Source organism: Phascolarctos cinereus, unplaced genomic scaffold, assembly GCF_003287225.1.
Source record: "Phascolarctos cinereus isolate Bilbo 61053 unplaced genomic scaffold, phaCin_HiC Scaffold_4;HRSCAF=312, whole genome shotgun sequence".
NCBI classification, from domain to species: domain Eukaryota; kingdom Metazoa; phylum Chordata; class Mammalia; order Diprotodontia; family Phascolarctidae; genus Phascolarctos; species Phascolarctos cinereus.
Genome location: NW_027555847.1, coordinates 183,839,727 through 183,857,493, shown reverse-complemented (window position 1 = coordinate 183,857,493; position 17,767 = coordinate 183,839,727).

Below are 17,767 nucleotides of genomic sequence, written 5' to 3'. Positions count from 1 at the left end.
TTTTGTTAAATTGTGAGTTCTGATCCCAGAAGCTGGAGTCTACGGGTTTATCAAACAATAGATTGCTATAGTCGTAGACTATTGTGTCATGTGTACCTAACCTATTCCACTGACTTACCACTCTATTTCTTAGCCAGTACCAAATAGTTTTGATGATTGCTGCTTTATAATACAATTTAAGATCTGGTACAGCTAGTCCACCTTCCCTTGCATTTCTTTTCATTAAGTCCTTGATATTCTGGACCTTTTGTTCTTCCACATGAATTTTGTTATTTTTTTTTCTAGCTCTATAAATAATTTTTTGGTAATTTGATTCATGTGTCACTGAATAAGTAAATTAATTTAGGTAGAATTGTCATTTTCATTGTATTAGCTTGGCCTACCATGAGTTGCTCATATCTCTTAGGTTGGTTTTGAACATTGCATTGGGTCATTCTTTTTTAGCTTAACTAAGACCAAAGGAAGATAAAAATTTCCAATAGAAGATGTCAACCAATGAAACACTATAGCTTTGGTTATTCATTATAACATCATCTTTATTATGCATTCAGACCCATAACATATCTTTAGGGATATTCACAGTGAATGTGTAGAGTCGAATAGTGCCAACCTTCTATTGTATAGCCCTCCTATTGTAGTTAAACTTGTGCCTAAAAGTATCCGGGTAAAAACTTGGGTATAATCATGTGTCTAGACGGAGAAGGGACCCTATAAATGATCAAATTCGACCTCCCTACTGAGAACTGAGCAACTGAGGACCAATGAGGTTAAGTGACATGTCAAAGGTCACATAGCAAGCATCAAAATTGGTATTTGAACCCACATTTTTTGGCTCTAGAACCATGGTTCTTTCTACCAAACCGTGATGCCTTCACAACTCAATCATCTTAAGCAATAGCTCTGGAATAAGAGGGCTGGGGTCCAAATATCACCTTTGATACTTATTAACTGTGTGTGTGTCGTTGGTCAAGTTACAACCTCCCTGGGTCTCAGTTTCTTTATATGTAGAATGAAGATGTTGGAATAGATGGTCTATGAGGGCTCTTCCAGAATTATTAAAATCTATAATCTGCTAATGGTAGATCAATAGAACCATGTCTATACATAAAGTAGGCAAATCAGGGATACATTTGACAAGTAGGGAAATAAACATGATTATAATTATTATTTAGGCTGAAATTTTGTTTTGGATCAAGGACATTTAATATGGCTACTATTCTTGAATCATTTATTTATATATGATTAGATCTTTTAAAATGTCAAATTCTATTCAGTGAGGTGAATTTAAGGTACAACAACATAGACAAAAATAAAATGTCATAGTTGTGATAAAACAGTAATCACTCTCAAACACCTAACTTCAGCACTGGGCTGAATGTAAGTCTAATTTACTTTCATTTAATGCTTTGTTACACCTTTCTAAGTAGTGACTCAGAATCTCTAAATTTCCAATTTTATTAAAATTTTTTTGAAAGTTTGAATTGAATTTAAAACCTGCCATCCAATCTTCATAGATTAGAATTTACTGTGGGAGTATTCTTGGTTCTAAGGGGAAGAGGAAGAAAGCGGGGAGGTAATAAAAAATCTTTAAGGCCTCATTTTAAAAGGAATATAAACATGGAGTCATTTGGAAGAAGATTATGTCAAATGGTGTTATGTCTTAAGATAATTACGGAGCATTATACAACATATTCTTTTGAGGATTTTCAAGGGATCACTTTCAGACATGCTGAAGATTTTTCAAAAATTACCTTTTAAGTCATCAGTGCAACATTGCATTTTCTATGGCTTTTTTTTCAGTCCTGAATGAAAATACTGGCAGCCGAGACATTTCTTCCTTCTGTATTGCTGGTTTGTTTTTTCACCATAATAATGGAATTCATGATTCATTCAAAAATAATCCTGAGATCATAGGCTATTTTCTTATCTAGAATTATCCTGGCATAATACAGATTTTCACTTTTGATGAAAAATATTATTTAAATGAGCTAGTATGAGTTACTAGACTAAGCTCATTTTGTGACCCATTTGACCCCACACTGAAAGCTACGTAGAGACTGTGCCTAGCTTGGCTGAGTTTCTGTTCATTAGTCTGCTGAAACACAATTTTAAAGTCTCATGAAAGGTTGCATTCAAGGGTCAGTTTGAAACTGGGAAGTGCTTTTAAAAAATTGAAGCTTCAGGTCTAGGAAATAAACTGGGAAAGTGTGTGTGTGTGTGTGTGTGTGCGCGCGTGTGTTTAGCCTACTATTTAAAAGCTACTAATTGATTAAGGTTCCTGGTAGCTCTTGGTCCAAAGAGACAAGAGTGATGAATGTTCTAGTGAGTACTCTAGTAGCAGTAATTAACAATAATTGGTGAGTCATAACACTCTGCTGCTAGAAATCAGAGTGGTTAAGCAATTTAGTGGCAGTGTAATTAATAGGCCATTTAAACATTTGTAGAATAAGAGAAACCTCTTTAATTTCAGCAATTAATTTAACTTCAAAATATTGACTTAAAATTTGATATAATTTTATGTATTTTGACATGAGGCTCATGGTACAGATTTTCAAAAGCAGATTAATTTAGGTAAGTGAAGGAAGAGGAAGAAATACTTATTAAGTGAGAATACTGTGTTAAGACATTAGAAAAGTTATTGATACATTTGAATAAAATTGAAGGTACATATAATTTCAGTTGAGGAGATTGTATAGATTCTAGAATAACCCCCTAGAAGGTAAAAAGGTGTAAATTTTGTAAAGGCTATCTTGGCGTTCATAAAATGTTTGGCTGTCGCAAAAGGTTTTGACCACCTCAAATTTGTGCATCACCATTTGTCTTGGAGGTAGCAATAAGGTAGAATCAAAACCACGTCAGATAAAGATCAGTTATAGAAATGGTGTATCCCATGTTTAGGAGGCACACGTTAGCTATCTTCAGGTATTTGAAAAGCTGTCATACAGAAGAAAGATGAGATTTGTTTTACTTGGTCCCAGAAGGCAGAAATAGGATATGTGGGTGTACATGGCATAGAGGTAGATTTCAACTCTTAACAATTAGAGCTATTCAGAAGTGGAAAGGCTGTCTCAAAAGGCTGTAAATTCTCCACCTGTGGCAGTCTGTAAGCAGGAGCTAGGTGATCATTTCTTGCAGATTTTGTAGAAGAGATTCCTACTTAGGTAAAGATTGGACTTGACAAGCTCTGAGGTTCCTTCTACCTTGGATGTCAAATATGTCACCTGAGTTGTTAGCAATTTGGACTGATGCTTTTATAGTACAAACCCTCTTCCACTTTATCCCTGCTGAAATTCTGAGGGCAATCTTTTACTCTTTGAGAGTACTGATTATTAACAGTGGTCACTATTCAATAGCTTATAGATGCGATGCCTAATCTTTCCTATGTCAGCTCAAATTTGAATTGAAATTTTAATTTGACCCTGCTGTATAATGTCTTAGTGTTTACCTATGGACCCATTGGAGTCCATAGGTAAGCACTCATTTTGTGTTGTAGCCTCATCTTACTTTTAGGAAAGCAATGTATTATCTGTCAGAATTTCATACCTAGATTAAGAGGCACCATGATTATGCTCATTTAAAATTAGAACGTAGTTATGAATGAGATCATATGGATTTTTGAGCAGTTAACTGGTTGTAGGATCATTGGACCCTAGCCTTAGAAATGAGAGGGATCCTATTACCAGGATCAAGTGATTACTCACTTGATCCAACCTCCTCATTTTACATCTATGTTGGTTTTGTACCATCCTGTCAGGTTGTATGAGTCTTGAGGGTCTTACAGAAGCTTTGTATCTCCCTATGTGTGTAAGGAATGAGAGCTTGCTGAGCCTTTTTTCAGGGCTATTAATCCACCATTGGTGTCCACATGGCATTCAACTGTTGTCTGTGGCTGCAAGAAGCTGTAGCATGCCCAGTGGCCACATCCTGGCTGTACCATCTTGGCAGATAGGCAAAACCAGGTTTAGAGTAACTGACAGGCTTCAAACCCATCAGTGAGTTGAGGGGTGTCTAGAAGCATGTGAAGACTTCTGTGGGTGGAATAGGTGATGAGAACAATAGTTCCAGTGGCTATGCCATTTTGGCAGGCACTGTGGAGAGCTTAGAGCTTGGTCAGACACTGAAGATGCCAGGGTCATCCACTGCATCTTGGGCCATTGCTAGTCATTTGATTTTTGTCTTGTCACTGGACTGTGATGACTCTGGAAGAAAGAATGAGGCTGATGACTGTGTGGCTGTGCCTCACTTAAATCCAGTCCATACACAAGTCAAAACATTACTCTGTGATGTCATTGATCCTCTTCAAAAATGAAGGACAAACAACATCACCCTCAGCACCTAGGATGAATTCTGTACCCAGTAACCATTTCACAAATATGTATTTCCTTGCTTTCAAAAGAGAAAGGATCACATATATTGAAGGAGAAATTGAATAAAATGCATAAAAAGAATAGAAAATGGCTTTAAATTTCTTGGCCCTTTTGACTTTTTTTCAGTAAAAATTAGGGGATCTAGTTCTGCTACTTGCTTTGTAACACCTCACTATACTTGAAATAATATGTGCACAGGAACTGTTTTTGAGTCAACATTGTATAGTGAAAAGGATCAAAGACAGGGTGGATCAGCAGAAAGGCTTCTGGATTTAAAGTCAGAGGACCTGAGTTCAAATTTGACCTCTGCTATTTACCAACTATGTAATTTTGAGCAAGTGACTTAATCTTCTTGAGTCTGTTTCTGCCTCTGAAAGTGTGAGACCGAATGACTTTCTGAGTTTCCTTTCAGCTCTGAGATTCTATGATCTTGTGAATGTAGGACTTAGAATGAGGAGATATCTGAGCATAAATCCTGTCTTTAACACTTAGTGGCTGTCACTTCGGGCCCATTTGTAAAATGGAATAGATGATACCTGTGGTATTTACCTCACAGAGTTGTGGGAATCTTTTTACCCTCCCTTTCTCCATATTCAGTCCTCAATCAAGAGCTCCATTGGGCTCCATTAGAAAATAGTTTTTTTTTTTTGGTATCTAAGGGGTTGAGAAGACTCTTGTCAAAGTTCAACAGATGAAATGTCCCACTTCCTCTGATGCCCTTTGAGATTTATAATGTAATGATAATTATAATAATAATGATAGCATTTGTATAGCACCTGAAGGATTGCAAAAGGCTTTATAAATATGGTCTATTTTATCCTCTGAGAGGTAGATGGTATTATTATCCATATGAGGAAAGTGAGACAGACAGATCAATTGATTTACCTAGAGTCACATAGCTAGTAAGTGTCCACAGTCAGATTTGAACTCAGATCTTCCTGATTCCAGGTCTTGTGCTCTAGCCACTAGATCAGGGGTGGGCAACCTGTGGCCTTCAATCCACTCATGGCTTTCCAAATCCTTAAGTGCGTCCTTTTGACTGAGTCCATTTTGCTCCTTGTTCTGTAAACTTTGGATTTAGTCAAAAGGCCAAACTTAAGGATTTAGAAGGTCACATGTGGTATCAAGGATGCAAATTCCCCACCCCTGCACTAGACCCTCTAGATAAGGTTAAAAGACAAAGTTTGGGAAGTTTCAGGAATGTAGCTCATTTCCCAGAGCCTCCTTCAACCATAGAAAACCCAACTTCAAGTACACACCAGTAAAGCCCAATGGATTGGCGGATCAGTGACCAGTACTTTCTCTTCTTTGCTATTTTTCCTATTATTGAACCTGAGAAGCTCCAGGGGAGGGGAGGGAAAAGCCCAGACTATTGTTTCCTTCCCTTTGTTAAGCTTAAGTACTGTTCTCCCTAGATAGATACTTTTCTTTATATGCATATTTGTTGCATTCTGTCTTCTACCTTCTTTGGAAAAGTTAATTAAATATGTTTATTTGCCTTATAAAAGTCTTCTGTTGCTGTCAAGTGGCTGAATCGTTTCTATAACAAATCAATTTCAATTTGTAAGGACATATCATTTTCTAACTTTGCATGTGAAGATTCACCCCATCCAGTTTATCTTTGTTATAAGGCAATCTGCATTGAAAAAGCTGCATTCATTTCTGATAGGTTATTAAATTTTTTTTTTTTGCTACAACTTATTAAAAAGCAATGCAGAGAAAAGGATAGACGCATCACTTCTCCAAATGGAACTGATTCATTTCAGGAGGCTGTTCTCTGGCAAGGGGAGCACTTTCAAGCAATAGATTATTGTGTTTTTTGAAATCAGAACTTCTGCTACCTATCTCACTTGGGTATTGTGAACAAAGGGCTTCACAAATCTTAAAACAGTCAATCAGCCGAAAAGTATTTATAAAACATGTACTGCAAGCCAGGCCCTGTGATAAAAATACAAAGACTAAACCAATCCCTATTCTGGAGCAGCTCATATTTTAACAGGTTGAACTATAAAAAATGTGTTGTTAATGACTGTTATTTTTCTGCAGGAACAGTCCTGGCTTCAGGAGTAGGAAGTACACATTGAACAAGGCTTTGAAAGAAAAGCAATATCCTTTGTCAAAGTATATATCCCAGCTTTTGGTTCAGGAAAAAATGGTTAGGTAATGATGGTTTTGTGGTTCAAACAGGGCAAACCCAAGCAGGCAAAATTGCTTAATGAGTCACACTTTGTCTATCACCTTTTCACCTATAGTGAGGACTTGCCTCACACGCATTGGTGCTCTGTGTCTTACCTCACACGCATTGGTGCTCTGTGTCTTGCTGCTCTACCCATGGCTGCACAACGCTCAAATCTATGGAGTACGTCTCAGATCTTCATTCACTTAGTATTGCCCTATATGTAACAATTCTTCCTATGCCCAACTCACCTTTATCAAAATCTATTTGTCTGGGCCCTGCTTCCCTGGGTTGTGATCTCTGGTTTCCAAGGTGACAGTTAATCTGATCCATTGCCGTGTGTTTGGAAACTGTCTGCTGAAGGAGTTATTCTTATTTTTGTACTTTAGCAGAGGCCCTTCATACATAAAATAACGGAATGCTTGAGTGTGACTGTTAATATCCAAGATCATCAAGTCAGGCCCTCTCATTTTTACAAAAGAGGAAAATGAAGCCCAGAGGTGTTATGACTTGCCTAAGCTGACCCAGGTAGTAAACAACAGAAGAAGATTCTAAACCTGGATTGTCTCACTTCCAAGTCTAATACCCTTTGGACAGTACCACATTTCCTCAGAGTCAATAAGAACTGATTTCAAATCTTCCCTCTTACATTAGCTATGTGAGTGTTGACTAGATACTTAATCCCCCTGAGCTTCATCTGTAAAATTGATATAAAAAATTCTTACCTCATCAAGTTGTTGTGAGTCTCAACAGTTTCTTTAAGAGTATAATATTATTAATGTATACACATCCTACCTCACAGAGTTGTAAGATAGGACCCAAACAAGATAATCTGTAGAAAGTGCTTTGCAAAATTTAAATTACTAATGAAAGTCAGTTATTATTTTTGGAAAGTTTCCAGATCCTAAATTTGAAGAGCAAATCAAAATCTAGTTAACAAAATGAGGGCTTCCATAAGATAATAGAACAATTAACCATGTGGCATAGTAATTGACAAATATTAAGGAAGTAAACAGTGTTGGTATTTTTAATAAGCAAGGGTAGAATTTACCGTAATTTTATGGATTGAACACAACATGTATAAAACTGTGGGATATGTGTTGTTGGGCACTATTTGCACATTTATTCCTTTTTCCATAGTAACTATATTCCACTGGGTCATGAATTGGAGTTGGAAATGACTTTGCCTGAAATTCTGTGTGGATTCAGGCATGAATTCTGATGGGCTAGTCTTTTTCTATTCTACTCTTTTGGTCTTTCTTCTTCAAAATCACACTTCTTTTTTTATCTCCACATTTGCTTTTTAAAAAAATGAACAGACTCCAGCAAGAAACAAGTCTCTATTGTAACCATTATATTTTCTTTCTGAGAAGAGAGTATTTTCACCTGAAGGTGAATGCCAATGAACATTTCTGTGATTATTTCATTACAAAGAAAATAATATTTCTACCTGCAGAGATAGATTTTTTAGCAACCCAGGGATAGACTGTTTTGCTTAATTACTGACTTCTCTGCCATGACATCCCATGCCCTGGGTCAATAATTTTAGATACCCAGGATAATGAAAGACTTTTCTAATGAGATGTACTACTCTCAAACTGCAGATATAAATATGCTTTTTGTTTTCTGGACCATCGAGTTTTTACCACCTCCTTCCACCCAATGTTTTTCAAAGCTTTAAAAAATCTTTTCTATGCCCCTGCTCTACTCTGAAACTGACACTTAGCCCTAAAAGGATGGATAATCCTCTGTGGCCATTTGAAATAACCAGTCAGTCAGGTTTTATGATAAGCAAACAAATTACAGACTCTCTTTTTTTTTTGTCTGACATTATGTTGAGCTCAGTTTTGTTTAAGGTAATCTGTTCACCACATGCCTATTTTCCCATCCAATTAATGATATGAAATGTTCAGAATATTTCTTTTAATTGGGAATAAAGACAAGATGAATACTTGCATTTCTTACTATCTCTGATCACTTAAATATGCTGAAATGTTGTGTTTTTAATAGAAATGGTTTTTAAAGATCTTCTCTATAAAAATGAGAGATAATGAGCCCATGCTTTCTTCATATGTAGGTCGAATGGCATATCAGGGATAACTGGATAATGGTTATATTTCTTTTCATACCTGTTGGACACAACTAATGTTTGGTAGATGCCGTTTCCTCTTATTTTGGTTATACATTCTCTTCATATTTGGAACACATAGAAATAATGAGCTTTGAGGGTCATGCCCCTTCCCCCCACCTCCACCAACCCCTCACTTTAGACTGTATTGTAAGAACCGGGTCTCATTCTCATTCTTCACCCCACCCCTCAGTAGACAGAAAACACAAAACTATTTTTTTTTGGTAATGTTACCCAAACTTGGGTTTGGGAGTATAGTTTTTAACTGGGAAAAGGAATACGTTTTGCTTCTTTACAAGGCAAATTTCCCTCTTTCTGCTTTTAAGCATCTCTGCTTCTAACAAATTTATGCCCATTAAATAGCTAGGTACAGAATAATTACCTTCCAAATATGAGAATAGTTTTTCAGCTGATTGTATTTGAAGGTACCAAACTATTAAAAACCACCTGTATATTGAAAAAGGAATTTAATGCTGGGTTGAACTTTAGAATCACCTAGTACAACTTCCTCATTTTAAACACGAAGAGAATTAAGGCCCAGATAAGCAAAGTGGCCATGCTCAGTGTTCACAGGAAAGGTTCACAGGCAGAAAAGGTCCTCATGGTACAAATCCACTATAACATGTTTCCTTGCACATAGCAGGTATTCAGTAAATACCTGTTTTGTTGGTTACCCACAGATGTAAAATAACCTGAAAGCCATTTCTTGTTATAGAAGATGCCTATATTTTTCTGGGAATACTTTTAAAAGATGCCTTTTATCACTAAATTGGCAGAGTAAGGCAGATCAGATATAATAGTGGCACATTAGCATATTTTCCTTTTGTGATATTTACCTTTGTTAATGGGCAGGAGTCCCTTCTCCAGCAATGTGGTGGAGGAACTAATAAGGGAAACTTCTCTTTTGAATCTGATTCTCACTAGAAACCTAGTAAATAAGGACATAGGAAGACAGTTTAATTAGATCTCTTCTGGGTCCACTGGAAGTTTAAAATTTGATTTATTTAATGAAGAAATGAGATTAATCTCTCAGGTTAAATGGAGACCCATCTAAGTCTCTTAAAGAAAATCATCATTTCATAAACATATTTATTAAGTGCCTATTATGTGCTAGGACCTGGGGCTACAAAGGTGAAAATGAAAGAATCCTTACCCTCTAGGAGCTTAACTTCTGGAGACATGTACATAGACAACTAAATTCAAATTTAAAAATAACCTGGAAACCATCTATTATTATAGAAGGTGCTTATATTGTACAACAGTGGAACTTTCCATACTTACTCCTTGACTTTGCTAAATGAATGAAACATTTCCATTTATGATTATATACATGTGAGAAAATAATTATAACTAGAATTTGTGTCTTCTGAACCTTAATAAGCAATTCTTCTCCGTGATACTTGTTTTCTGAAGGATTACTGTCTAGATGAATTTTTTTAATGGAAAAAAATGATACTCTGCATCTTTCAAATAGAATGACTTGGCAGTAATAAGAAATACCTATATATTGTCCAAAGGACACTTCCACCCCTACTTATTAAACTTATTCAATTTCTTATCTTTTCATAAGCTCTGAAATAAATTGCACAGAATCATTAGTAAGACCTATAATATGTATTCACAAGTCACTCAGGCTTTAATAGTTACATGCACTTTTTAATTTAAAACATTAGACAATTCATTATGTCATAGTTGAAAAAAGTATTTAATTGTGAGTTAAAACAATCATTATCTGCAATATTTAGAAAGCAGGTTTGGTAGCAGTCATAGAGACGGGAAGAAACTTCAATTTCATTACACTGAAAAGTCTGAAATGGGAACGAATATTCTAATTGAGGGTAGCTTGAAACTCATTTGTAGGATGGATACATGAGATATAAATTTAAAATAACATGCCCTTTTTTAGGGCAAGCCCTTAGCTAGGAAAAGCCATTAGTTACTTGAGTTAGTGTATGGGCAATACTTTATAAACCTTAAAAGTGCTGTCTAAATGTCAGCTTTTATGACTATGAGCAAGTCTCAAGCTGAAAGCTTTCAGAAGCTGATTTTTCTGAATCTGGAAGAGATTTGGTTGTTGCTGAAATACAAGACAAATGCTGTCTTTGCTTAGTTATGCCTAGGTAAGTGCATAAATTAAATGAAAGGAATAGCTCAACATGCATGCCAGTGGGTATTTTAGAACAATCTTCAGGAAGATCCTTCTAAGTGATGTCTTCCTCTATAAGATGAGGCTCTGCCTGCAATATGCAGTTTTCTATATGTGCCTTGGTTAGTTCAATGAATCTAAGGCTTCCTCCATGTGGATATAGTCAATGATGGTACAATTAACAACCTTCTATGCCTTCTTGCCTTCTAGTCTTGGGTAACTCTTATACTTATCTTCCTATAAATAATTAGTGCATGGGAAAGGAGACCACACATACTCTTGACATTGTTTGGATACCAGTGAAACAAATGAGTTGTCCACGGGTCTCTCCTAATTCTCACTACATGATTGGGCCACCGTCTTTCCTTTTCTTTTTTAAGAATTCATTTTAATAATTTTGAATTCCAAATTATCTCCAAATTATCTCCTTCCCTCCAGTCTCTCCTCTACCCATTGAGAAGGCAAGCAATATGATACCTATTATACATGTAAAGTCATGCAAAACATTTCTGCATTAGCCATGTTGCAAAAGAAAAAAAGCAAGAAAAATTTTTTAAAAAGTGAAAAACAATATGTTTTGATCTGCACTCAAAGTTCATCAGTTCTCTCTGGAAGTGGATAGTATTTTTTTTCATAGGTCCTTTGGAATTGTTGTGGATCATTGTATTGATCAGAGCACCTAATTCTTTCAAGGTTAATCCTTGTTACCATATTACTGTTATTGTATACAATGCTCTCCAGGTTCTGCTCGTTTTACTTGGTATCAGTTCATAGAAATCTTTCCAGGTTTTTCTTAACTTGATGACCTTATCATTTCTTTTCTATTTTTTTTGCATCCTTTAACTCCTTCCTTCCTTCCTTCCTTCCTTCCTTCCTTCCTTCCTTCCTTCCTTCCTTCCTTCCTTCCTTCTTCCTTCCTTCCTTCTCCTTCCTTCTTCCTTCCTTCCTTCCTTCTTCTTTCTTTCTTTCTTTCTTTCTTTCTTTCTTCTTTCTTCTTTCTTCTTTCTTCTTTCTTTCTTTCTTTCTTTCTTTCTTTCTTTCTTTCTTGTTTTCAACATTTACTTCCACAAGATTTTGAGTTCCAAATTTTCTGCCCATTTTGCCCCTCCTCCCATCCCAAGATGGCATGCATTCTGAATACTTCTTCCCCTAATCTGTCCTCCCTCCTGTCATCCCCCATCCTTCTCTTATCCCCTTCCCCTTCTATTTTCCTGTAGGATAGGATAGAATAGATTTCTATGCTCCATTGCCTGTATATCTTATTTCCCAGTTGCATGTGAAAATAATTTTTAACATTTGTTTTTAAAACTTTGGCTTCCAAATTGTCTCCCTTCCTCCCTGCCCATCCACCCTCATTGAGAAGGCAAGCAATTCGATATTGGTGATACATGTGTAGTCAAGCAAAACACTTCCGTAGTAGTCATGTTGTGAAAAACGAACTATATTTTCCTTCATTCTATCCCACCCCCCCATTTATTCTATTCTCTCTTTTAACCCTGTCCCTCCTCAGAAGTGTTTGCTTCTGATTACACCCTCCCCCAATCTGCTCTCCCTTCTATCATCTCCCCACTCTCTTATCCCTTTCCCCCCTATTTTCCTGTAGGATGTGGATAGATTTCCATACCCAATTGTGTTTCCACAACACCTGAATTGTTTCTTTCTGGTTACTTACGTTATTTTCTCCTTGACCTGAGAACTCTGGAATTTGGCTACAATATTCCTAGGAGTTTTCCTTTGGGATCTCTTCTCTTTTAGGAGGTGATCAGTAGATTCTTTCAATTTCTATTTTACCCTCTGGCTCTAGAATATCAGGGCAGTTTTGCTTGATAATTTCTTGAAAGATGATGTCTAGGCTTCTTTTTTTTTATCATGGCTTTTAGGTAGTCTAATAATTTTAAAATTATCTCTCCTGGATCTATTTTCCAGGTCACTTGTTTTCCCAGTAAGATATTTCATATTGTCTTCTATTTTTTCATTCTTTTGGTTTTGTTTTACAATGTCTTGATTTCTCATAAAGTCATTAGCTTTCATTTGTTCCATTCTAATTTTTAAGGAAGTATTTTCTTCAGTGAGCTTCCTTTTTCCATTTGGCCAGTTCTGCTTTTTAAGGCATTCTTCTCCTCATCGGCTTTTTTGGACTTCTTTTGCCATTTGGGTTAGGCTATTTTATAAGGTGTTATTTTCTTCAGCTTTAATAAGCTGTTGACTTGTTTTTCATGATTTTCTTGCATCATTCTCATTTCTCTCCCTAGTTTTTCCTCTGCTTCTCTTACTTGCTTCTCAAAATCCTTTTTGAGTTTCTTCCATGGCCTGGGAGTGATTGGTATTTTTCTTGGAGTCTTTGGATGTGGGAGCTTTGACTTTGTTGTTTTCTTCTGGTTGTATGTTTTGACGTATTTGTCACCAAAGTAAGATTCTATGGTTTGACTTTTTTCTTTTTTGTGCTGTTTATGTTCCCAGCCAATTACTTGAATTTTAAACTTTGTTAAGGTAAGAATCTGCTTCCAGTGTGGAGAATGTACTGTCATAAGCTTTGAGAGTTTTGTGTAGCAGTTTTCTGAGATACCCCTAAGGATCTGTAACTTTTCAGTTCTTCCAAGGTGCTATGATGAAGGGTGAGGTATTTGCTCCTTTCCTAGCCTGTGCTCTGGTCTATGAGTGACCCTAAGCACTCTTTTCTGCCTTGGAACTGTCAGGAAGATTCCCTCCTACCTCCACTACAAGCTTCACCATGTCAGTGTTCCTCCTAGCCCCAGGACCGCTACCCAGAGCTGTGACCCAGATCCAAGCACTGGCAAAGCAAGAGAATCCTGCCTCAGCACTAGCAAAGAGATCCTTGCAATCTCCCTCTGATGAGCCACTTAATTCCCCCTCTGTCTGTGGGACTGAGAACTCTGGAAGCAGCCACTGCCCTGGGGCCATGCCGGGACTGGGGCTACACCAATGTCCTCTCCCAGCCTGATACAACAGATCTTGCCACTCAACCATCCCGCTTGTCTTGATCTGGAAATTTGTTTCACTATGTCTTTTTGTGGGTTCTGTTTCTCTGGAATTTGTTTAGAGCCATTTTTACAGGTATTTGGAGGGTTTCCTCCTTATTTCTTACAGCATGATAGTATTCCCAATCATCTACCACAACTTGTTCAGGCATGTGTCTCTTCTTTTTCAATCATACATCTCTCTGATGGCCATTTCTACAGAATTCTAGGTTTGTAATGCATCGCAGCCTACTCACATAAACCTCAGGTCACTCCATTTTGATATTTGTGTTACTTTGGAGACTCTGGTATACCATGACTATATGGCTTCATGGGAAAAATGGACAAGGCAGTGGGTCCAGACTTGAAAAGAAAACCAAGGGTGGGATGGATTCCATTTGGCAACATGGCATAGTGTTTTTAATCAATGGTGTCAAACTCAAATAGAAAGGGATCCTTCCAGGCCACAGATTGACTTAGAAAACCACAAATTAGCATTATCTATATCATATTGTATTTTTATTTATTTTATTAGACATGTCCCAATTGTGTTTTAATTTGGTTCTGGCTGATGGCACTGGCACTAGAAACTATGAGTTTGATATACCTCTGTTTTTTTTTTTTAATAATACTTTAGTTTCTTTTGTTTCTCTCAGAAGCCAAGGCCCAACTTTTGTTTAACAACAATATTTTGCATACATCAACAGATGGAAATAAAAGTTAGCAACTTTCTATATCAAGTTCAGTCCTGGAGCTGTTACAGCTCACAGAGTTGCAAGGGACATTAGGACTTCTAGTCAAACTCCTCTTTTTATAGATAAGCAAATGAGGGATTAGAGAGGCTTAGTGACAACTAGCTAGTGGTAGTGCTTTTTGGGTGGGAAAATAAATTCTTTGAATTATCAGCTTAGTACCATCAATTATATCTCAAAGATGAAAGTCACAATATTGTTACAAAAGGGCATTGAGCTTGAAGATCCACAACTCAGCTTCAGTCCAGAACTCTGTTGCTACTATCAATGTGGCCTTAGGCGAATCACTTGCTCTACAGATGCCAAAAGTGGGAATATGGGGTTTGGAGTGCTTGATTTGCAATGTCCTTTCCAGTTCCAAATCAATGATCCTACAGGTCTCTTTGTTGCTATCACCACCATGCTAGTATAGGTCCTCCTTAATACTTTCCTTCATTTCCCAATGATATATCAGGACTTCTCACTTACCCACTTTCCTCCTCTAATTCATTTCTTCATACCATAGCATTATAGCACTAAATAAATAAATTGAACAAAACTTTTATTAAGCATGAAATATGTATAAAGCACTATAATGATTGCTAGGGATACAAAGATGAAGAAAAGGATATAATTCCTGGGTTCATGGAACTATTATTTTATAACTTAATGGGGTTTGACATGTACATAATTGCCTTTAGAGGCATCTGTGATGTACCACTTACTTGTTCTGTGACCTTGGCCAGCTACTTAACTGCTATGGGACATGCTTGTTTGTGAAGTGAAAGAACTGGACTATATGACCTCTAAGACCTCTTTAAGATCCAAGTCTATAATCCTAAGAGTGTTATCCAGAATGCTTTGGGCAAGAAGGCTCCTACTATGGATTTCTCTTAATCAACATATCTAGTATAGATATTTCCTTTCTAGCCTAGTGTCTAGCACACCTTCTGTATACATTAGGCACTCAATGTTTGCTTTATTGGCTATTGCATTCTTTTATTTATTTTAATATATTTAAATTGTTAATATGAGATAGATTGTATTAGGGGCTATCCTAGGATAGACCCCAAAATGACCAGGGTAAAAGTCTTAATAGGAAACAAACTATGCTAGAATGCAGTGAGTAAACATTTTCTTTTTCTTTTAAAAGAATTGGTAATAGAAACTTAATGTATTCTTTTAGGCAAACTGAAAGTGTCACCAACTTGTTATCTTTTTAATTAACAGTTTATTTAAACACAGTTCTTAAAACAATCAAATGAATCAGACCTCCTTGGGTAAGGAAAAGGATCTCAAAATAGTTGTTGAAATTTAATAGGCAAAGGCTTCAGTTCACTCATCAAACTGTTGGAAGTGTTCCTTTCTCCCATCCTTTTTGAAGCATTCATTTTTTATTTATAATCTAAAGCCAGAAAATTAAGGTTACATTTTTGGCCAAATGTTCTGTTACTCATTGATAGCTGAAAGCTCAACATCACCACCTTTAGAAGAGCCCTGTTGACAGGCCTTCTTCAAGGTCTCCATTAGACTGTAACTCTGTTTTCCTCTTTTGCTATTTATTGCATTCTTTTAGAATGCAAGCTTTTCAAGGACAGCTAGCCTATCATCCTGGAGCTTATTAAATTGTCTCATAAATGCTCCCGAATCTCTTACAATAATTTTCTGTAATCAATCAAGACAAGTACTTATTAAACACTTAGTATATTCCAGGTACTATGCTAAGTAATTTTTTTAATCGATAAATTATAACTTTATTGTTTGCATGCAACTTATAATGAAAAAAATTGTGATACTATTAAAGGTTAGCAATCTTAACAGCAGAAAAAGTTTACAACTACATCACCTTTTACTTAGCCACTTGTTTTCTGTGAATTTAACAATTACAGCTATGTTGTGCAGCTAGGTGGCACCATAGTGCACAGAGTGCCAAGACTCATCTGCCTGAGTTCAAATGTGGCCTCAGATATTTACTGGCTCTGTGACCCTGGGCAAGTCATTTACCCCTGTTTGCTTCAGTTTCATCATCTGTAAAATAGCAAACCACTCCATTATCTCTGCCAAGAAAACCTCAAATGGGTCCCAAAGAGTTGGACACAACAGAGACAAGTAAACAACAAAAACATTAAAATTCAACTGGTGATTAAAAGAAAATTAAGAACAAGCCTTGTCTTCAAGGAACTTTTAAAGAAGATTTTTTAAAAAAATGTTTTACTCTATAATAATAAAGTCACTATTTATGTAGCATTTCAAGGTTTGCCAAGTACTTTTCGCATGTTGTCTTATTTGATTTTCACTATAATCTCATATACATTTTTACAAATGGGAACATTGAGGCTCAGAGTGACTTGGTTAGGTTTACATAGGTAGAAAAGTGTCTGAGGTGTCATTCGAGCCTAGGTCTTCCAGTTTAGGCCTCTATGCACTATACCATCTCATCTTTCTTTAATCTAATAAGCTTGAGTTGGGCAGAGACTTTATCTAAATTTTTTGTCTGCCCATTGCCTAGCAAAAAATGCCCTGCACAAGTAGATGCTTAATAAAGATTTCCTGAGTGCTTGTTCAATTAATCTTTTACTTTATAAGTCTCTGTGACAACTGGTTGCAGCGCTCATTAAACACTGCTGTTAGATTGACTTCAGATTGGGAATTCGTGGTTCTCTTGTTCAAAAACCTGTTTTATCATATCTAATTCTATATTGCATTTGGGTTCCTTCTAGAGCAGTAGTTGATTTTATTTATTCTTATTTCAGTGAAATGAGTAGAGTTATTAAGATGCTTATCCATTTCATTTAGTTGACCCAAGTAACCTCTGTATATGCTTTTTTTTAATTTTAAGTTTTTTTAAAAAATATGTATATGGTTTTTTTTTAAAAGTTTTGCTTAGGTCTACTACTTCTTAAGCTGTGGAATAAATGCAACCATTTGCTTGTGAAGAACTTCCCAGTTTTTCATGGTGTCATGTGCCAAAGTGATTTAATAAGGGTATTATGGGAGAAATATCTCCACCGTGAGTTTCTGTGGTAGGTTAATGCTGCCAAAATAAATCTACTACAATGTAGAAATTAGAATTTAAAAACCCCTAGGTTTTATTATACTTAAGCACAGGTTTGAAATTAAAAAAAAAAGCCAAACCTGAACCAAGATTGGGATTCGAAAGAAGCTTTTAGTAGACAAAATTAGATCAGAGTAATAGAGAGATTTGTATATTGCAAGCTCATACGTTCTTTTAGGCTATAAA